The 22,757-nt window shown below is 43.2% G+C and overlaps 2 non-coding genes across 2 annotated transcripts; one reads left to right on the top strand and one right to left on the bottom strand.

Annotated features, from left to right (window-relative positions):
- Positions 1-8,032: 8,032 nt before the first annotated feature.
- Positions 8,033-8,114, bottom strand: trnas-uga (transfer RNA serine (anticodon UGA)). Its single transcript has one exon. It is a non-coding gene; the product is annotated as a tRNA-Ser (tRNA).
- Positions 8,115-8,820: 706 nt separating this feature from the next.
- On the top strand, positions 8,821-8,893 carry trnak-cuu (transfer RNA lysine (anticodon CUU)). Its single transcript has one exon. It is a non-coding gene; the product is annotated as a tRNA-Lys (tRNA).
- Positions 8,894-22,757: the final 13,864 nt, after the last annotated feature.

Genomic DNA, 22,757 nt, shown 5'->3' with positions numbered 1-22,757 from the left:
ACAACTCATTGTCCTTTGGCCCAACAGCAAAATACTGCGGATGCCGCAAATCTGAAACAAAGACAGAAAATGCTGCAAATATTCAGCTGACCCGGCAGCTTCTGTGGAGAGAGGAACAGGTCGTTCCAATGAAGGGTCAGGATCTGAAATGTTAACTATTTCTCTTGTCAGTGATACCACAGATTCGTAAAATATTTCAAGCATTCCGGTTTGTTCAGCTAAACATCCTCACACTCTGTAGCTTAGATCAATCCCAGCAGGGTGTCACTGCGTTTGACCTGATCTGTGTGATTGAACACTTCCTCCATAAAGTCACAGAGTCATAGATGTTTACAGCATGGAAACAGGTCCTTCGGCCCAGCTTGTCCATGTTGCCCAGTTTCTATCACCAAGTTAGTCCCACTTGCCCACATTTGATCCATGTCCCTCTATATTCAACCTGCCCAGGTAAATTTGATTTGATCAAATTAGCATTTGATAAGGTTCCCCATGGTAGGCTTATGCAGAAAGTAAGGAGGCATGGGATAGTGGGAAATTTGGCCAGTTGGATAACGAACTGGCGAACTGATAGAAGTCAGAGAGTGCTGGTGGATGGCAGATATTCAGCCTGGATCCCAGTTACCAGTGGCGTACCGCTGGGTCCTCTGCTGTTTGTGATTTTCATTAATGACTTGGATGAGGGAGTTGAAGGGTGGGTCAGTAAATTTGCAGACGATACGAAGATTGGTGGAGTTGTGGATAGTGAGGAGGGCTGTTGTCGGCTGCAAAGAGACATAGATAGGATGCAGAGCTGGGCTGAGAAGTGGCAGATGGAGTTTAACCCTGAAAAGTGTGAGGTTGTCCATTTTGGAAGGACAAATATGAATGCGGAATACAGGGTTAACGGTAGAGTTCTTGGCAATGTGGAGGAGCAGAGAGATCTTGGGGTCTATGTTTATACATCTTTGAAAGTTGCCACTCAAGTGGATAGAGCTGTGAAGAAGGCCTATGGTGTGCTCGCGTTCATTAACAGAGGGATTGAATTTAAGAGCCGTGAGGTGATGATGCAGCTGTACAAAACTTTGGTAAGGCCACAGTTGGAGTACTGTGTACAGTTCTGGTCGCCTCATTTTAGGAAGGATGTGGAAGCTTTGGAAAAGGTGCAAAGAAGATTTACCAGGATGTTGCCTGGAATGGAGAGTAGGTCTTACGAGAAAAGGTTGAGGGTGCTAGGCCTTTTCTCATTAGAACGGAGAAGGACGAGGGGCGACTTGATAGAGGTTTATAAGATGATCAGGGGAACACATAGAGTAGACAGTCAGAGACATTTTCCCCGGGTGGAACAAACCATTACAAGGGGACATAAATTTAAGGTGAAAGGTGGAAGATATAGGAGGGATATCAGAGGTAGGTTCTTTACCCAGAGAGTAGTGGGGGCATGGAATCACTGCCTGTGGAAGTAGTTGAGTCGGAAACATTAGGGACCTTCAAGCAGCTATTGGATAGGTACATGGATTACGGTAAAATTATATAGTGTAGATTTATTTGTTCTTAAGGGCAGCACGGTAGCATTGTGGATAGCACAATTGCTTCACAGCTCCAGGGTCCCAGGTTCGATTCCGGCTTGGGTCACTGTCTGTGTGGAGTCTGCACGTCCTCCCCGTGTCTGCGTGGATTTCCTCCGGGTGCTCCGGTTTCCTCCCACAGTCCAAAGATGTGCAGGTTAGGTGAATTGGCCAATGATAGATTGCCCTTAATGTTCAAAATTGCCCTTGGTGTTGGTTGGAGGTGTCGAGTTTGGGTAGGGTGCTCTTTCCAGGAGCCGGTGCAGACTCAAAGGGCCGAATGGCCTCCTTCTGCACTGTAAATTCAATGATAATCTATGATTAATCTAGGACAAAGGTTCGGCACAACATCGTGGGCCGAAGGGCCTGTTCTGTGCAGTCTGTTCTATGTTCTATGTTCTATGTAAATATCTCACTGTATTTTAAAGGAAAACATTGTACCGATTCTACACTGCCTCTGGCAGCCCATTTCGGATGCTCACCACCCTCCGCATGAAAGCAAATCCTCTCTGGTCTCTTTTGCATCTCTTCCCCTCTCACCTCAAACCTATGCCCTTTAGGCTCCTCTACCTTTGGGAACATATGTTGACAATCTGCCTGATCTATGCTCCTCATTATTTTAGAGACCTCTATCAGTTCACCTCGAAGCCTCCGACGCTCCAGGGAAAAAATCCAAGCCTGTCCAGTCTCTCCTTATAACCCAGAGGACCAAGTCCTGGTAGCATCCTCGTAAATCTCTTCGGCACTCTTTCTAGTTTACCGATATACTTCCCATAATAGGGTGACTAGAACTGAACATAATATTTCATGTGTGCTCTTACCAATGTATTGTACAACTTCAATAAGACGTCCCGACTCCTTTATTCAATATCCTGATCAATAAAACCGAGCATGCTGAATGGCTTCTTCACCACCCTGTCCACCTGCGACTCTACTTACAAGGAGCTCCGAACTTGTACCCCTAGATCTCTTTGTTCTGTAATTCTCCCCAAAGAATACAACAGCGCAAAATCTGTCTTTGTTCCAGAATTGCAGGTTTAACTTGTCCTTCACTTTCCAGTGGATAATTTGCAGACATTTTAACACAAGGACTGAATTCAATCCAATGGTTAATGCTTTCGACTAGAAATCAACTGGATTTTCCCCTTTGACTTCAGTCCTGCTCCCAGAGAATCTGTTCAGTCGTTAAAATAATGTTTTCTTTTGAATCCTTTATTTCCACCGAATGTTGACGCTGAAATTCCTCACAGTTCTCTCCATTGTTATCTACTCTGCGGGTATTGACTGCACCGTCTATTTGAGACATGCTCACAGGGCTGTGAGAGAGGCTTTCTTTCAGGTTTTAGGCCTCTTTTGGTCATTAAACAAAAACCGGATATCTGCAGAGGAACTCGGAATACCAAACCTCTCTTCCCAGGATGAACTTAGTCAGGGGACAAAATGTTGTTTGAATACAGAATAAAAGGTTTGAGGATTTGGGGTGAGATTCCTGGAGATTTGGGAAGAGAGCGATGTTGTGGAGCATTGTGACAATAGCAGGATACGAGTTTGGGAGATTACCCAGTCTGTGTGGGGGGCTGGGGGAAGGAAATTGTCTTGCCTTCCCACCCAAGTTGAATGTTGGGGTTGAGGTGGTGATCAGATTCCGTGCGGAGGGTGAAATCCTTTCACTGAATTTCACGTTTACAGCTCAGGTCCTCGAGGAATCGCTGCTGTATTCCCAGGAGGTGGTGGTCTCATTCTTAAAGCAAAAAACTTCAATCCAGGACCGGTTTGTCAATAAGAACAAGCTGGAGGATTGGGATGATAGAAACTGTTCAGCACTGATTCACTTTATTCATTGTTGTGTCCTGGAATAAACAAGTGGATTGTAGCTGTCCATTAAAAACGCAAATAGAATTCGGAAGTTTCTGGCCAGTAACTTCACAATGTCCACTATTACATCACTCAGCATCCTCAGCTGCATCACATCTGGTCCACATGACATGTCACCATTACCTACAGCCAGTCTTTCTCATTCCTCTTTGACATAAGTTTTATACAAAAGAAAACAATTACGAATGGTCGATGAGGAAAGTGAGCACTTATATTGAAGGGAGTTTAAAGAAACCTTTGTGATAAAGAAGTGGGATTAAGGAAATGAAAGTAACAATAAGTGGAATGAAGGCACGGGTTGTTCCTGGACTGACTGTAGAATTTGCTGTTTATTTATTCAATAGAGATTTCAGGCCAATTGTATTTGATGTCATTAAGGAGATTAACATTGAAGGAAGCATGTCGTTGTCTATAATATGTGATTACCTCCTTTTATCAAAATTGCTCTGATAGATGGGATTCAAAGAATTGGAGTCATATGGCATTCCTGTGGATTGTTAGATCCTTGCGAGGGTTCAAACTAATCCTTTGGAAAACCGCCAAGACCGAGGAGATTGTGCAGTGGAGATTGACTGGAGTGGTATCAGTGGTGAAGAGTGTGCTTCCGGAAGATGTATGTCCAATATTGCAAACCAGGCTGCACATTCAGAACCTTCTTACCAACTTCTCATCGATGAAAAGGATGCACTGGTGAAAATCTTCCATGAATCCTTAAATTCTGGAAAATCGCAGCGTGTTTACTTCAGACAGGCATCATAATGAGCGCAGGCTGGTAGTGCCGGAGAGCCTGTTCCTGTGCTGTACTGTTCTTTATGGAAAACTGCCAACATAACACCCTTATTCGAAAAGGGAGGGAGACAGAAACAGATAACTAAATGCTAGTTAGCATAATATCTGTCATGTGGAAACTGTTAAAGTCCATTCTAAAGGATATAATAGCAGAACATTTAGCAACATATAACATAATGAAACAGATTCAGCATGGCTTCAAGAAGGGCACATAATGCATGACAATCTGTTAGAATTATTTGAAGTGGTAATGATCAGGATAAATAAAGGGGAATCCTGCCTCCAGCTGCCTCCCTACCTCCAGTTCCCTCCATCTGTTCCTCTCACAATATCACCCATTGTGTCACTCACCTCTTTTCCCCCCTCTCACCCTTCCTCGCTTTTCCTAGCCGCCCTCTATCTCTAATCCATTTCCCTTTCTCTGGGATCTGCCTTGTCTCCAGGCTCCCACTGACCCCGGGTTCGGGGACTCTCAGGCCGGCCAGGGCTCTTTAACCGGCTCCATTCACAGGAAAAGTGACTTCAGTTTCCACAATATCATCCGCTCTCTCTGAAACCCCAAACTGAAATTCAGACTCACCGTGAAGGTGAAGACTGCGAGGGCAGCATGGCGGCACAGTGGTTAGCACTGCTGCCTCACGGCGCCGAGGTCCCAGATTCGATCCCGGCTCTGGGTCATTGTCCGTGTGACGTTTGCACATTCTCCCGTGTTTGCGTGGGTTTCGCCCCTAGAATCCAAACATGTGCAAGCTAGGTGGATTGGCCACGCTAAATTGCCCCTTAATTGGGAAAAATGAATTGGGTACTCTAAATTCTTTTAGAACAAGGTGAAGATTGCGGGTCCCGCTCCTGCTGTTTAATACAGATCACTATAACTGGGCACAGTGAGCAGAAAGAAATTCGTGTTGTTTGTGTAAATTTCACTCCAGTTTGAAACGCCCCTGAATGAAAGTGTCCGTGTCACACGGCTCCCGTTCAGCCAGGAGATTGCACCAGTCCACAATAAATGTATGTATGCAATTTATTTCTGATGTTCTGTATGTCATTACATAGGACTCTTACTCTGATCTGAGACCTTACCTTGTCCTTGTGTCCTGATGCTGCCCTTATCATCCTGTTTCGGTAATAACTTTTTACTGGTATTAATTATGTAACTTACTTAGTGATTCATTTATTCAGCCACTAGGAGTGTTTTAAGCTCATTCTGTAAACGGAACTTTGCGTGGCTCGTATTTCTGGCCCGTTTAACCCACCTATTTATTATTGTTTCAGACGGAGAACTTAGTTATTAATGTTGAAGATTGTTGTTTATTTAAACTATGTTTCCACTCAAAACAAATTGATGCTGGTTATTTGATAAGAAACCCATGGGTGATGAGAACAATTGGTGAATTTTATTTGAGGAGTGTCCCCTCCTTTTCTGTCCTGACCTGCGATATTGACAAAGAACAAAGAACAAAGAAATGTACAGCACAGGAACAGGCCCTTCGGCCCTCCAAGCCCCTGCCGACCATGCTGCCCGACTAAACTACAATCTTCTACACTTCCTGGTTCCGTATCCCTCTATTCCCATCCTATTCATGTATTTGTCAAGATGCCCCTTAAATGTCACTATCGTCCCTGCTTCCACCACCTCCTCAAGGCAGAAGGAGGCCATTCGGCCCATCGAGTCTGCACCGACCCTCTTAAGCCCTCGCTTCCACCCTATCCCCGTAACCCAATAACCCCTCCTAACCTTTATGGTCACTAAGGGCAATTTATCATGGCCAATCCACCTAACCTGCATGTCTTTGGACTGTGGGAGGAAACCGGAGCACCCAGAGGAAACCCACGCTGACACGGGGAGAACGTGCAGACTCCACACAGACAGTGACCCAGTGGGGAATCAAACCTGGGACCCTGACACTGTGAAGCCACAGTGCTAATCACTTGTGCTACCATGCTGCCCTAGAATTAGGCCACTCGACCCATCGAGTCTGCTCCGCCATTCAATCATGGCTGATATGTTTCTCATCCCCATTCTCCTGCCTTCTCCTCATAACCCCTGATCCCCTTATTAATCCAGAACCTATCTGTAAGATAGATCCAATTCTCACTCCTAGCCCCGTAACCCCACCTAATCATTTTGGGGCAATTTCCACCACAAAGTCACCCAATTCACCTAACCACATCCTTGGACCGTGGGAGGAAACCGGAGCACCCGGAGGAAACCCACGCAGACACGAGGAGAACGTGCAAAGTCCACACAGACAGTCACCCGAGGCCGGAATCGAACCTGGGAACTGGCGCTGTGAGGCAGCAGTGCAGACCACTGTGCCACCGTGCCGCCTCCAAATAAATTCCACCAGTTGCCATGGAGGGATTTTGAACCTGTGTCCCTCGAGAATTAGCCTGGGCCTCTGGATTACTAGCCCAGGAACATCACCATTACACCACAACCACTTATTTAATTAAATAATTCACCACTGTCATGGCCAGGAACTGAAGCTGGGTCAAATGCTGGGACAGTCACCACTATACCACCACCTGCCCCCCGGGCAATGTCACCCCCTCTGTATTTATAGAACGAATACACAAACAATGAAGCGGGGAAATGTATTAAATCAGAGATTGGATATTCTTGTAACCAATAGGGCTGTAATGGGAATCTTTCATTTTCCGATAGATCGGGATGAGCTGGATCGCTCAGGCAGAAATCAGATATCTGGGGATTTAAATGTGATACTACAATGATAATATTTAACCATGTTAATGTTATTTTGCTCCAATTGAAACGTGTCACGAATACATCGTTACCTTGCTGCACAACTTGCTTTCAGCCACTAGATGGCAGCAGTGCGCAATAGTTTGGGTCTCCGGTTTGGCCCACAGATCTCGATAGGAATGGAGCTGCTGCTTCCCGGGGAGCTGCCAAGCAAGAGGCACAGATATTGACCAACTGCACCCGCTCCAAATAGATTTCCAAATTACTGAACAAAACAAAAACAAGCACAAATCATATTTTAAGAAACTATGACAGTGACTCTGAAAACAATACACCAACACCTCTGAAAGAATCGACTTGCTGTAACTAATTCAAGATGAACCGTTTCAATATCAGCCGTAGTTCCTTACCAGTTCTCAGACAGGCACCGACTGGTTAGAGGTTTGCTTCACTTTTCAAGGTCCGGCTCAATAAAATCAATCACAGGCCCATGATCTGCTTTCCTCCTGTTCTCAGACACATCCACTTTGTACAAGGGCGCACTAACTGGTTTTCAGAGTAAGAGTCAGACTGCAGTCACCTCGTTCTCTCTCGATCCCTTTATCTCAGAACCACCTCACAACCAGGAATGGAACTTCTCACAGAGCCAAGAATGGAATAGTTTGTCGATTCTTCCACTGATTCAGGACCGTCCATCACCAGGATGTCCAAAAGAGTTGGGGTGAGATGGGGCTGAGTTTCACTGTATCCAATCAGTCCCCGGAGAAGCACAAAAACAGTGAGTGAGGGAGAGAGAAAGAAACAAAGAAACAGATAGAGAGATAAAAAATGTTCCATTTCTGCCACGATCTTTTTACCCAGAAATACATTCAGCTGAATGAAACCAAACCACGTTTCCATTCGCTGCCGTTGCTGCTTCTCCTTCCGAACGTTGCAGGAAACGTTATAATTTATTGTTGTTTTGAGTGCGAGCTTCTTTATATTTCGTTCAGTTTCAAATACAAATGTTAAATATCTGACTGAACTCGATATAGGTTCAAACGGTTCATTTACAAACATCCGATTCATTCTCGAGTCAGCGGCTTGTGCGGGGAGTTCAGCAAACATTTCGAATCATAGTCGCTGCGAGCAGGGCTCGAACCTGCGCAGGAAGCCCCCATTGGATTTCAAGTCCAACGCCTTAACCACTCGGCCATCGCAGCTGTAGCATTTCATTGGTAATTTGGTCGATGGAATACATTCTAAAACCAGCCTGGAATCACTCCAGCAAGTTACTACATTCAAACGATCAACGGGGCCCCGGGGTTTATGTGAGGAGGGGTTGAATCTTCGTGTGAAATGACCATTGGATTTGGAGAGAGGCCTTGAGAGACTCGAAAATCTCAGCTCCCGAAACGCACAATTCCACCGATTAAATAGTTTGTGGAACACCATCAGTTACATTGGAAATATATTAGAAATTCCAAAGGAACAGGACCACACTTCCCAGTCTGGAAGAAAATTAAAATGATGAAATCTAGAAATTACAGCACAGAAGGAGACCTGTGCAGGCTGAATGGTCACATGATGACCTGATGACGCAACTAACATGATCCCGTGTCTGGATTCCGGCAGTTCCCCGGATCGCGGTCAGAGCACAAGCCAGGAGGAGCTGCTCAATTATTAAATCAATTATTTTTTATTACATGTCCTTGGTCGCCAGTCATTGAGAGACCAGCATTTCTACATGGTGTCAGGAGTGGGCAGTATGGCAGAAGGACTCCACCGCATCAACCTCCTTGGATCATAGAATCGTAGAATCTCCAGCTCAGAAGGAGGCCATTCGGCCCAACGAGCCAGCACTGACCATCCGAATGAGCACCCCAGCGACTCTCTACGAGAAGAGGTTTAAGAGATAGTGCCGCACCAGCCCGGCTAGCTCAGTCGGTAGAGCATGGGACTCTTAATCCCAGGGTCGTGGGTTCGAGCCCCACGTTGGGCGCGTCTATATCATTATCGGAAAATATTGATGCTGAATGAACTGTCTTCATAACAGGAACATAAGGTGATGTCGCTGGACTGGGGATCCTGAAGCCTGAACTAACCCTTGGTAACAAAATTTAATAAATCTGGAATTGAAATTTCGTCCCAGTAATCTGCTTCAGAGGGACCATATTTCCACAACAGAGAGCACGGTTATACAGCAGGAAGCTCAGTTACACAGCAGAGAGCACAGTTACACAGCAGGATATACATTTACAAACAGGGCCTCTCTGCAGCAGGAAACACATTTTCCTAAATAAACATTTTCTCCATCTCGGCACCTTTTCTGTGTGTCATTGTGTGTGTGTGTGTCCTGATAGTCTCTTCCTGATTCCTGTGCGTCTCTGTCTGTCACAGCCGTGCTGATGTTACGTATTAATCTCACTTTTCCCAAACAGTAATTGTGATTGATAAATACAGAAAGATTTCCACACTGACATTCAGAACCAATGTCTGAATCCCACCCTCACATAAGGAAGGAATCCTGCTCTCACAAACTGTTCCAGAGACTGAGGTGCAGAGTGTTCCCTCCACTCGCGAACACTACCTGTGATTTACAGATACAGAACAAATCTCAGTCAGGTGAGTAGCAGAGTTTGATGGGGACGACATGTATTCCACAATCACCTTCTCTGCGCCAGATAATCAGATGCAGTCGACACGCGGTGTCTGTGTTGGTTTAACAAGAGTTTTACACAAGACCCGGAACACATTTACACAATATCAGGGCATAAGACGTAGGAGCATAAGAAGACCATTCAGCCCATCGAATATGCTCCGTATTTCAATGAGATCATGCTTGATCTGATATATGACGTGTTATGACCTCATACGGTGGCACGTTGTCACAGTGGCTACCTCACAGCACCAGCGATCCGGGTTCATTTCCAGCCTTTAGTCACTGACTGTGTGGAGTTTGCACTTTCTCTCCGTGTCTGTATGGGTTTCCTCCGGGTGCTGCGATTTCCTCGCACAGTCCAAATGTGTGCGGGTTAGGTGGAGTGTCCATGCTAAATTGCCCCTTAGTGTTCAGAAAGTTGGGTGGTGTTACAGGGATGTGGTGGGGACATAGGGGCTCTTTCAGAGGGTCGGTGCAGAGTCGATGGGCAGAATGGCCTCCTTTTACATTTTAATGATTTCATGATAATCCTCATGTCCACTTTCCCGGTTTTTTATCTCTAGATTTCATGATGAACCTTTAAAACCAACAATCCAACCAAGCCTCAGGTCCCAGTAACTCCTCAATGGTCGTTAATTTCCCGGCTGTCAATCATTTGGTCAGTCTGAGGAAGTCACATCCTGGAAATATCACACATTGATCCAGTTCTAAAGTAAATTAAGTCGCTCTAGTCCCTGATGACCATAGGCTGCTTTCCCCTTTGAGGGTGAGATCTGACTGGTGGTGATTTAACCTGAGGTTCACCGTTCCTCAGGCGAGGAGCAATAATAATAATAATAATAATAATCGCTTATTGTCACAAGTTGGCTTCAATGAAGTTACTGTGAAAAGCCCCGAGTCGCCACATTCCGGCGCCTGTTCGGGAAGGCTGCAACGGGAATTGTGAGAAGGCGGGGTTTTCATGATTCAGTTCTGGTATAAGCGTGAGATCTGAATCTAATTCATCTGGTTTTCCTTCTGATAATCTTGTCTCACAGTGAGGCAAACCTCACTGATTGGATAGACGAGTGATCGTTCTTCAGTCTTGTCATGGACGGACCCGCTGAATATGGAGGCATATCCTGTGTGGCAGGATTTAGCTCCAATTCAATCTATAAGTTTGTGGATAATAGCACTGTGGTAAGTCATATCGCAAACAATGACGAATCACATACAGAAGGTAGATAAATGACATGGTTGCATAGTGTACTGTCATGAATGAAATGAAATGAAAAGAAATGAAATGAAAATCGCTTATTGTCACGAGTAGGCTTCAATGAAGTTACTGTGAAAAACCCCTAGTCGCCACATTCCGTCGCCTGTTCGGGGAGGCTGGTACGGGCAGGCTGCTGGCCTGCCTTGGTCTGCTTTAAAAGCCAGCGATTTAGCCTAGTGTGCTAAACCAGCCCCTGTCATGTGAGTGTACCTTCAAGACATGGATGTTGAAGCCATGTACATTTAAGAAAACAGTGATGTCAGAGAGTGGGTGGAGCTGGGCTTTAGGTCAGCCATTTTGCAGGTTTTTAGTTTCAGTTTAAAAAGCAGCTTTTGTGTGTCTGTGTGTTTCCAGAGAGCTGCAAGTTTGAAAAGAGCTAGGGAGTGTCTGTGTTTGCAGGGAGCTGGATCGATGACATAAAAGACCATCTCGGGATCATTTGGGTGATTTAAATTCATAATTGTAAAGCCCTTAACTTGATGTGAATCTGTTTGGAAGTCGCTTGGAAGTTTGAAGGAACATTTTAAGGAATTATTTACTGTTGCAATATTTTCTGAGTTATCTTTGAAGTAAGGGGTGTTAAGAGATCCAATGTTTATTGAAGATGTTAAGTTGAGTTTATGGAATAAACAGTGTTTGGTGTTTAAAAACCCACGTGTCCATAATTGTAATGCCATACCTAGGGAAAAAGCCGTGTGCTAGGAAAAACAACAAATCAATTAAAGGGAGAGGTTGGTTGAACTCCATGATACATTTTGGGGTTCTGAAAACGCCTCGCCCATAACAATTGGAGGCTCGTCGGAATAAAAGTCTGTCGATTGGATTGGCTTTTGTGAACTTAAAGACAGTGAAGGATTGTTGCTTTTCCGGTGTGGTACTTTAGTTTAAGTGGGGAGAGTGTTGTGAACAATGGCCCTTTCAGAGGCTCAGAAGTTGTTGGGGGTGGAGAATGTCACACGTAGTACTTTACGGAGAGAAACGAAAAGCAGACTGTTAGATTTGGTAAGAATATTGCAGTTAACATTACCTGACAAAATGCGGAAAAGATGTGGTGGTCAAGCATTTACAGTTGCCTGAGATAGGGTTTGACTCATTGGAAATGGCAAAAATTCAGTTGCAAATTAAACAAATGCAACATGAGAAAGAATTAAAGCGGCTTGCATACGAGAGTGAGAGAGAGGAGCAAGAAAGAGAAAGAGAGAGAGAGGAAAAAGAAAGAGAAAGAGAGAGAGGAAAAAGAAAAGGAGAGAGAAAAAAGGAGAAAAGCAAGAGGAGCCCTAGCAGAACAAAAAGAAAAAGAAAGGGAGATACAGATCAGGGAAAAAGATAAAGAGAGGGAGTTTGAACATCAGAAAATGGCCATGAAACATGACAATCAGTTAAAATTGGCAGACGTAAAGTGAAACGGACAGTTGGATGATAGCGATGAAGATAGTGAGTACGAGCGTCATAGTCGAAGGCTTGGTAAGAATCTATTTAATTCTGTCCAAGCTTTGCCAAGGCTTGGCGAGAAGGAAGTGGAAGGCTTTTTCATTTCATTTGAGAAGGTAGCTAAACAAATGAAATGGCTGCAGGACATCTGGGTGTTACTGGTTCAAACAAAGCTGGTAGGCAGAGCGAGTGAAGTGTTTGCATCACTACCGGATGAGGTATCTGGAAGTATGAGGAGGTGAAGAAACCCATCTTGAGTGTATATGAGCTAATGCCTGAAGCTTACAGACAAAGGTTTAGAAATTTAAGGAAAGAATTTGGTCAAACATACATGGAGTTTGAAAGGCTCAAACAGAGTAATTTTGATTGGTGGATAAGGGCTTTGAAAATAGAACAAAGATATGAAGCTCTCAGAGAAATAATACTTTTGGAGGAGTTTAAAAATTCAATTCCTGATCTAGTGAGAACTCATGTGGAAGAACAGGGGGTTAAAACTGCGAGATTAGCAGCGGAAACGGCAGATGATTATGAATTCGTTTAAAAATCAAAGATTGGTTTCCGACATCAGTTTCAGACGGTGAGGGATAGAAACTGGGGACATGAGAAATACTCAAGTGGTAAAGGTAAAGGTGATCTGATGGGAGACAATAAAGAAAGTGTACCTCAAATTTAAAAATAAATCCAAGAAGTTGGAAAAGAAATGAAAAGTTTCAAATGTTTTCACTGTAATAAATTTGGCCATGTAAAGTCACAGTGTTGGTGGTTGAAGAAAAGCACTGAGAAGGCTGATGTGGTAAAGCAGGATAAGACGGTGGGGTTTGTTAGAGTGGTAAAGGAAAGCCCAAGGGAAGCGAAGGAGGTGCAAACAATTGTACAGCCTGTTCAAGAAGTAATTGTTAAGAAGGTGCCAGATGTATTAAAACAATTTACTTGCGTGGGTAAAGTTTACTCATGTGTATCAGGAGGAGCAGGTAACGAAGTCACAATTTTAAGAGATACAGGGGCTAGTCAATCTTTAATGGTAAGAGATGAGGAATTATGTAGTTTGGGAAGAATGTTGCCAGAAAATGTGGTGATATGTGGAATTCAGGGTGAGAGGAGTAGCGTTCCATTATATAAGGTAATGTTGGAAAGTCCAATGAAGGGTGGTGAAGTGGTAGTAGGAGTAATAGATAAACTATCTTGTCCAGGAATACAGTTTATCTTGGGTAATGATATAGCTGGATCGCAGGTGGGAGTGATGCCTACTGTGGTTGATAAGCCAGTGGAAAATCAGTCAACTGAAGTGTTGACGGACGAATATCCTGGGAGTATTCCGGGTTGTGTAGTAACAAGGTCGCAAAGTCACAGGTTAAGACAAGAGGAGAAATCAAAGAGTGAAGATGAAGTTGAAATGCAATAATCAGAAACGATTTTTGATCAGATGGTTGAAAAAGAACAAGAACAGGTGGAGGATGAGGCGGATATTTTTAGTTCAGGAAAATTGGCGGAGTTACAACAGAAATCTGTAGAAATAAAACGGATATATCAGAAAGCATATACGGAAGAGGAATCTGAGAGTATACCAAAGTGTTATTACCGGAAAAATGATGTCCTGATGAGAAAATAGAGACCTTTACATATGCAGGCGGATGAAAAGTGGGCAGAAGTTCATCAAGTAGTATTGCCGGTAGGGTATACAGAGGAGGTGCTGCGAGTTGCACATGAGGTACCAGTGGGAGATCATTTGGGAATAAGGACAACTCAAGTTAAAATCCAGAAAGAAAATTTTGGCCTGGACTATATAAAGATGTAGTTACATTTTCTCAATTATGTCGCACATGTCAAGTGACAGGGAAACCTCAAGCAGTGATGTAACCAGCGCCCTTAACACCCAGCCCAGCATTTGTGGAACCTTTTACAAGGGTCCTAATCGATTGTGTAGGACCGCTTCCTAAAACAAAAAATGGGAATCAATATCTTTTTACTGTAATGGATGTGTCTACTAGGTTTGCAGAGGCCATTCCAGTACGTAATATTACAGCTAAATGGATGATAGTAAATGAAAATCGCTTATTGCCACAAGTAGGCTTCAATGAAGTTACTGTGAAAAGCCCCTTGTCGCAACATTACGGCGCTTGTTCGGGTAGCCTGGTACGGGAATTGAACAGTGCTGCTGGCCTGCCTTGGTCTGCTTTAAAGGCCAGCTCTTTAGCGCTGTGCTAAACCAGCTCCTGCCTGATTGTGGAGGAATTACTTCAATTCTTTACTAGATATGGACTACCCACAGAAATTCAATCGGATCAAGGAACGAATTTTACTTCAAAGTTATTCAAAGAAGTTGTGGATACCTTCGGAGTAAAACAATTTAAATCAACTGCGTACCATCCAGAATCGCAGGGAGCGTTAGAAAGGTGGCATCAGACATTAAAGACAACGTTGAGGGCGTATTATCAAGATTATCCAGAGGATTGGGGTAAAGGAATCCTATTCGTATTGTTTGCAATTAGGGATGCACCTATTGAGTCTACCAAATTTAGTCCTTTAGAACAAATTTTTGGTCATTACACTATTTGGAAATTACAATATTGGATTACGTGTCAAATTTTAGGGAACGATTAAATAGAGCAGGTGAATTGGCTAGACAACATTTGAAAGTTGCACAAAATGTGATGAAACGGGTAGCGGACAAGAAACCAAACTTTGTAGTTTTGCCAGTGGGGATAAAGTTTTAGTGTTGTTACCAGTGGTAGGGGAGCCTTTAAAAGCTAGGTTTTGTGGACAGTATCACATTGAAAGGAAATTAAGTGAGGTGAATTATGTGGTAAAAACACCAGATAGAAGGAAGACGCACCGAGTGTGTCATAAAAGGTACTTTGAAAGGGAAGGAGAGAAAAAGGTTTTAATGATTCTAACTCAAAGTGACGAACCAAATCCAGATGACTGTGAATTTGACATACCTCAAATTCAATTGGAAAATGAGGATGTTCTTAAAAATTGGGATGAATTGTGAAGTTACCTGCCAGAGGAAAAACGAACTGACCTGAAAGAGTTATTGATATCACATGGGCAAGTTTGTAGAGATAAATTGGGAAGTACTAAAATGGCTATACATGATGTAGATGTGAGAAATGCTGTTCCTGTCAAACAACATCCATATAGACTTAATCCTTTAAAATTGGCACAGGTTAACAGAGAGATTGAGGGTATGCTGAAGAATGGCATAATTGAAGTGGGGTGCAGCCAATGGAGCTCACCCATAGTGATGGTACCTAAACCAGACGGTGCCCAACGGTTGGGTGTGGACTACAGAAAGATGAATGCAGTTACAAGAACGGACTCTTATCCTATCCCACCATTGAGGGATTGCATTGAGAAAGTGGGACAATCTGATTTTACTTCCAATTTCCAGACATGGAAAGAACATTTAAAGCATCGTATGGAGTTCTTCGATCGACTTCAGGAGGACGGTTTGGTGATAAACCTACGCGAAAGTGAATTTGGAGAAGCCCAAATCACTTTCCTTGCGGAGTTTCCGATACCCTCAAGACAAAGGGAAATAATGTGATTTCTTAGCATGAGTGGATTTGATTGAACAGCTGTGCAAAAGTTTTGTAGCATGATTACGCCACTGATGGAATTACTGAAGAACCGTAAAAAAATTCAATGGACAGCGAACTTTCAACAGGCATTTGGCTGCCTGAAAGCTGTGATTACCAATATTCCTGTATTGGAGAATTGTAAGGGGCTCTGTGGTCAGATTGAACTAAAGTATCTGATTCTAAAGAGAAATGCCGAGGAGTAGAGGAATGGATGGATCGTGCAGAGACTTTTTTCAAAGAGACTGTCAATCGAGAAGGACTTCGGTTGGAGGGAGAAGAACAAAGAAAAATGGACTATGTTATTATACCTGTTTGAGTGTGTTGTTTTCTTTAAATGAAAATGTATATTTACTGTGTACATTTCTTAGTGGATGGTGCAAAAGTGAAAAATTAAACCATCTTGAAGTTGATGGGTTTTTTTTTTCCTTGGGGCGGGGGGGGGGAGGTGTCATGCGAGAGTGCCTTTAATAACTGGATGTTTAAGCAATGTACCTTTAAGAATACAGTGATGTCATAGAGTGGGTGGAGCTCAGCTCAGTTCAGCCATTTTGCAGTCTCTGTTTTGGCAGGTTTTTAGTTTCAGTTTAAAAGCTGTGTCTGTGTGTTTCCAGAGAGCTGCAAGTTTTGCAGTTTGGTTTTGCTGAGAGCAGCTAAACAAGTGCCTGGCTGGTTTTGCTGAGGGCAGTTTAAAAGTAGAAAGCAAGTTTGCGACAGTCTCTGCCATTCTACAAAATATATATATATCCTTTAACCTGATGTGATACTGTTTAAAGGTGTTAAGTCTCTTGGAAGTTTGAAGGAACATTTGAAGGAATTATTTACTGTTGCAATATTTTCTGAGTTATCTTTCAAGTAAGGGGTGTTAAGAGATCCAATGTTTATTTAAGATGTTAAGTTGAGTTCATGGAATAAACAGTGTTTTGTGTTTAAAAACCCACGTGTCCGTAATTGTAATATCACACCTATGGAATAAGCCGTGTGCTCGGAAAAGCAACAAATCCATTAAAGGGTGAGGTTGGTTGAACTCCATGAGACATTTTGGGGTTCTGAAAACCTCTCGCCCATAACACAAGAAATTTGGAAATGGTCAGAGACAGTTGGAATGAAATGGGATGAAAACAAATGGGTCGAGATGGGGTAGAGCCAATCATCTGAAGTTGTTGAATTCGATGTTGAGACCGGAAGGCTGCAGCGTCCCTAACCGGAAGATGAACTTCCTGGAGTGATTTCAGGCTGGTTTTATAATGTATTCCATTGGACTCTGTTCAACTCCCCACTGAGTCGAAAATTAATCGCAATCCCGGTTGGTTGTCAGTAAATAGTTTGAATTTATCTTGTTGGGAAACTAAACGAAATATGAAGATGAATAAAAAGCTCACACTCAAAGCAACAATCACTAAATAATAACGTTAATAATAATAAATAATAAGTTCCATTGCTGGTTGTGAGGTGGCTCTGAGATAAAGGGATCGAGAGAGAACGAGGTGACTGTAGTCTGACTCTTACTCTGAAAACCAGTTAGTGCGCCCTTGTAGAAAGTGGATGTGTCTGAGAACAGGAGGAAAGCAGATCATGGGTCTGTGATTGATTTTATTGAGCCGGATCTAGAAAAGTGAAGCAAACTTCTAACCAGTCGGCGCCTGTCTGAGTAACTGGCAAGGATTGATGGCTGACATTGAGACAGTTCAGAGGGAATTCGCTGCAGCAAATCCATTCTTTAGAGATGTTGGCATATTGTTTTCAGAGAGACTGTCATACTTTCTTTAATTATGATTTGTGCTTGTTTTCGTTTTGTTCAGTAATTTGGGGAATCTATTTGGAGCGGGTGCAGTTGGTCAATATCTGTGCCTCTTGCTTGTCCAGCTCCCCGGGCAGCAGCAGCTCCATTCCTATCCAGATGTGTGGATAGACACGGCAAACCCACTTTATTGTATTCGCGCGGAGGTTCGAATCCCGCTCGCAGCGGCTCTGCTCCGGAATATTTACTCAGCTCCATAAACAAACCACTGACCACACAAATGACCGGCGCTCCCTTTGCCTCTCATTGATGGCTTTTACCCAATTTCGCTGTTTGGGGAATGAAAGTAACATTTTATCGCGTGTGATAATTTGCATATTTAAAAGAATTGCACTAAACATCTGAAACAATTCTTAATAAATGGTAATTAATCAAAATTAAGCAAGTGTCCTGAAACGATTGGAAGGAAAGGCCCATCCCACCAGGACAGCAATGTTGGGAATGGACCGGAGTGAAACAATCCCAGACCATGTCCAACATGTTTCTCCTCAGCATGAAAGCTCCCCGCGGAAAGACTGAAACAGACACACATTTGATCACATCACGATTAACATCACTCACACCTTAACCATGAGCCACTGATGACGTCATGATTAAACAGACAACATTTGCAGTGGTGTGTGAGTATTATTCCTGCCAATATCTCATCTCCACTGACTGGAATGGGTTCTGTTTATTATCACGGTGACGTCATTTGGTAACGTTAGAATCACAATATCCAGTAATACCCCACAGAGGGGCAATAAGGATATTTAACAATATCCATTAATACCCCACAGAGGGACAATAAGAAAATTTACAATATCCAGTAATACTCCACAGAGGGACAATAAGGATATTTAACAATATCCAGTAATACCCCACAGAGGGGCAATAAGAAAATTTACAATATCCAGTAATACCCCACAGAGGGGCAACAAGAATATTTAACAATATCCAGTAATACCCCACAGAGGGGCAATGAGGATATTTAACAATATCCAGTAATACCCCACACAGGGACAATAAGGAAATTTAACAATATCCAGTAATACCCCACAGAGGGACAATACGGATATTTAACAATATCCAGTAATACCCCACAGAGGGGCAAGAAGAAAATTTACAATATCCAGTAATTCCAAAATGAATCACCTCACACTTTTCTGCATTAAACTCCATTTGCCACCTCTCAGCCCAGCGCTGCAGCTTATCTATGTCCCTCTGTAATTTGTAACATCCTTCTGCACTGTCCACAACTCCACCGACGTTAGTGTCATCTTCAAATTTACTCACCCATCCTTATACGCCCTCCTCCAGGTCATTTATAAAAATGACAAACAGCAGTGGCCCCAAAACAGATCCTTGTGGTACAGCACTAGTAACTGGACTCCAGCCTGAACATTTCCCATCAACTACCACCCTTTGTCTTCTTCCAGCTAGCCAATTTCTGATCCAAACTGCTAAATCTCCCTGAATCCCACGCCTCCGTATTTTCTGCAGTAGTCTACCGTGCGGAACCTTATCAAACGCTTTATGAAATCCATATACACCACATCAACTGCTTTACCCTCATCCACCTGTTTGGTCACCTTCTCAAAGAACTCAATAAGGTTTGTGAGGCACGACCTACCCTTCACAAAACCGTGTTGACGATCTCTAATCAAATTATTCCTTTCCAGATGATTATACACCCTATCTCTTATAAACCTTTCCAATATTTTTCCTACAACAGAAGTAAGGCTCACTGGTCTATAGTTACCGGGGCTATCTCTACTCCTCTTTTTGAACAAGGGGACAACATATGCTATCCTCCAGTCTTCTGGCACTATTCCTGTAGTCAAAAATGACTTAAAGATCAAGGCCAAAGGCTCAGCAATCTCCTCCCTAGGTTCCCAGAGAATCCTAGGATGAATCCCATCCGGCCCACGTGACTTATCTATTTTCACACTTTCCAGAATTGCTAACACCTCCTCCTTATGAATCTCAAGCCCTTCTAGTCTAATATTCTCCTCGACAACATTGTCTTTTTTCTGTGTGAATACTGACGAAAAATATTCATTTAGCAATACCCCACAGAGGGACAATAAGGATATTTAAAAATATCCAGTAATACCCTACAGAGGGGCAATAAGGATATTTAACAATATCCAGTAATACCCCCACAGAAGGACAATGAGGATATTTAATAATATCTAGTAATACCCCACAGACGGGAAATAAGGATATTTAACAATATCCAGTAATACCTCACAGAAGAACAATAAGGATATTTAACAATATCCAGTAATGCCCCACAGAGTGGCAATAAGGATATTAAACAATATCCAGTAGTACCCCGCAGAGGGGCAATAAGGATATTTAACAATATCATGTAATACCCCACAGAGGGGCAATACGGATATTTAACAATCTCCAGTAATACACCACAGAGGGACAATAAAGATATTTAACAATATCCAGTAATACCCCACAGAGGGGCAATAAGGATGTTTAACAATATCTAGTAATACCCCACAGAGAGGCAATAAGGATGTTTAACAATATCTAGTAATACCCCACATAGAGGCAATAAGGATATTTCACAATATCCGGTAATACCCAACAGAGGGACAATAAGGATATTTAACAACATCCAGTAATACCCCACAGAGGGAAAATAAGGGTATTTAACAATATCCAGTTATAAACCACAATAAAACTCGAGACACCAGTTTCCCCTCTCGGGCGGGTGTGAACAATCCAACCAGACTATTTACAACCAGAGAAGAGGAGATTTACCCGGAGTCCTGCCTCCAGCTGCCTTTCTTCCTCCAGCTCTCTCCCTCTGTTCCTTCTTCACTCTCACACATTGTGCCATCCTTCGATTTCCCTCCCTTTCTCCCTCCCTGTCTCTTCCTACCCCACTCCCTCTCTCTAATGTCTTTCTCTTTCTCTGGGCTCTCCCTTGTCTCCGGGCTCCCACTGACCCCGGGCTCGGAGACTCTCATCCCGGCCAGGGCTCTTTAACCGGCTCCATTCACAGGAAAAGTTTCCACAATAACATCCACCGTCTCTGAATCCCCCAAACTGAAATTCAGACTCACCGTTAAGGTGAAGACTGCGGACTGCGGTTCCCTCTCCTGCTGTTTAATACAGATCACTATAACTGTGTACAGTGAGCAGAAAGAAATTGCTGTTGTTTGTAAACATTTCTTACTGACATCACTGTCATTCTGCTTTAACAGGACGAGGTTGTGTCTTCTGATATTTGAATCGATATAAAACTGTGCAAAGATATAAACTGAACGGGTAAATCTGAAATATCCTGAAAAGATTATTTACATTATGCTTCTAAACGGAGTCATTTCATTTCCACACAATGAACTTTGTCCAAATGTAAAATTGTGGAATCAGCTGTAGATAAACTCAGTCAGCCTGACGTGATTTGAACAAGCAACCTCCTGATGTGACAAAGAGTCATTAGACTCAAAACATTAGATTTTACTCTCCCTACAGATGCTGCCAAACATGCTGTGATTTTCCATAATTTTCTCTTTCGTATCAAGCAACCTTCTGATCTGGAGTCAGACGCGCTACGGTTGCGCGACACGCTCAAGTGCTGGTCACTGAACCTTTCTCCTCATAGATTTATTCATTATCAGTCAATGACTGGTACTGCACGTGAGGGTGGAATCCAGTCTCTGTCAGATAGTGGTGCCGAATATCAGTGTGGAAATCTTTCTGTGTCTACCAATCACAATTACTCTTTGGGAAAAGTGGGATTAATTCAGTATCAGTGGGTATGAGTGTTTTTTGGGCTGTTGGGGAACTCAACAGCGGATCAATGGTTTCCTGCTTGAACCAAGCATAGAATGCATTGAGTTCATCGGAGAGGGGTGCTCTGCTGCTGGAGACGCTGCTCGGCGTCGCTTTATAGCCCGTTATGTTGCTTAAACCTTGCCACAACCGACGAGAGTCTGTAACGCTAGGCTGTGACTCTAGCTTGGTCTGATATTCTCTCTTGGCATACCGGATGGCTTTACCGAGGTTGTACCTGGATTTATTGCATAGGTCAGGGCCGCCTGACTTGAACACCTCAGACCTGTCCTTCTGTCGGGAGTCAATCTCCCGATTAAGCCATGGTTTCTGTCATGATATCCTCATTAACATATCTTGGTGCAATAACACACAAACACTGATAAGCAGGTAGATGGACCAACCAACACACACACAATACTGTTAACGTGTTTCTTTCTTGTTGTTCCAGAAGTTCTGTTTCGATATTTGCTGATTGCACTTGTTTTGTTTGCGGTACAACCTCGTTGCTCTGTTGCACCTGACACCTTCCGATGTATATAGTTTAGCCTCATGTACATGTTGTAAATATTGCACACACATATTCATATGCACTCAGTACACACCAATATTTATTACCATGTAGACACATTACCGTGTGAAAAGGGGGGATGTCATAATATCCACATTAACATATCATAACATATTCCCTGAAGGTAAATTTGCAGGTTGAGTTCGTAATTAAGAAAGCAAATGCAATGTTGTCATTTATCTTAAGAGGCTTGGAATATAAAAGCAGGGATGTACTTCTGAAGCTTTATAAAGCACTAGTTATTCCCCATTTAGTCTTCTGTGAGCAATTTTGGGCCCCACACCTCAGGAAGGACATATTGGCAGTGGAGCGGGTCCAGTGGAGATTCACACGGATGATCCCAGGAATGGGAGGCCTAACATACGATGAACATCTGAGGATCCTGGGATTATATTCATCGCAGTTTAGGAGGTTGAGGGGAGATCTAATAGAAACTTACAAGATAATGAATGGCTTCGATAGGGTGGACGTAGGGAAGTTGTTTCCATTAGCAGGGGAGACTAGGACCCGGGGGCACAGCCTTAGAATAAAAGGGAGTCACTTTAGAACAGAGATGAGGAGGAATTTCTTCAGCCAGAGAGTGGTGGGTCTGTGGCATTCATTGCCACAGAGGGCGGTGAAGGCCGGGACGTTGAGTGTCTTTAAGACAGAAGTTGATAAATTCTTGATTTCTCGAGGAATTAAGGGCTATGGAGCGAGAGTGGGTAAATTGAGTTGAAATCAGACATGATTGAATGGTGGCGGACTCGATGGGCCGAATGGCCTTACTTCCACTCCTATGTCTTATGGTC

This window comes from Scyliorhinus torazame, chromosome 24 (genome assembly GCF_047496885.1).
Source record: "Scyliorhinus torazame isolate Kashiwa2021f chromosome 24, sScyTor2.1, whole genome shotgun sequence".
Taxonomy (NCBI): Eukaryota; Metazoa; Chordata; class Chondrichthyes; order Carcharhiniformes; family Scyliorhinidae; genus Scyliorhinus; species Scyliorhinus torazame.
This window is presented reverse-complemented; position numbering and strand designations above follow the sequence as displayed.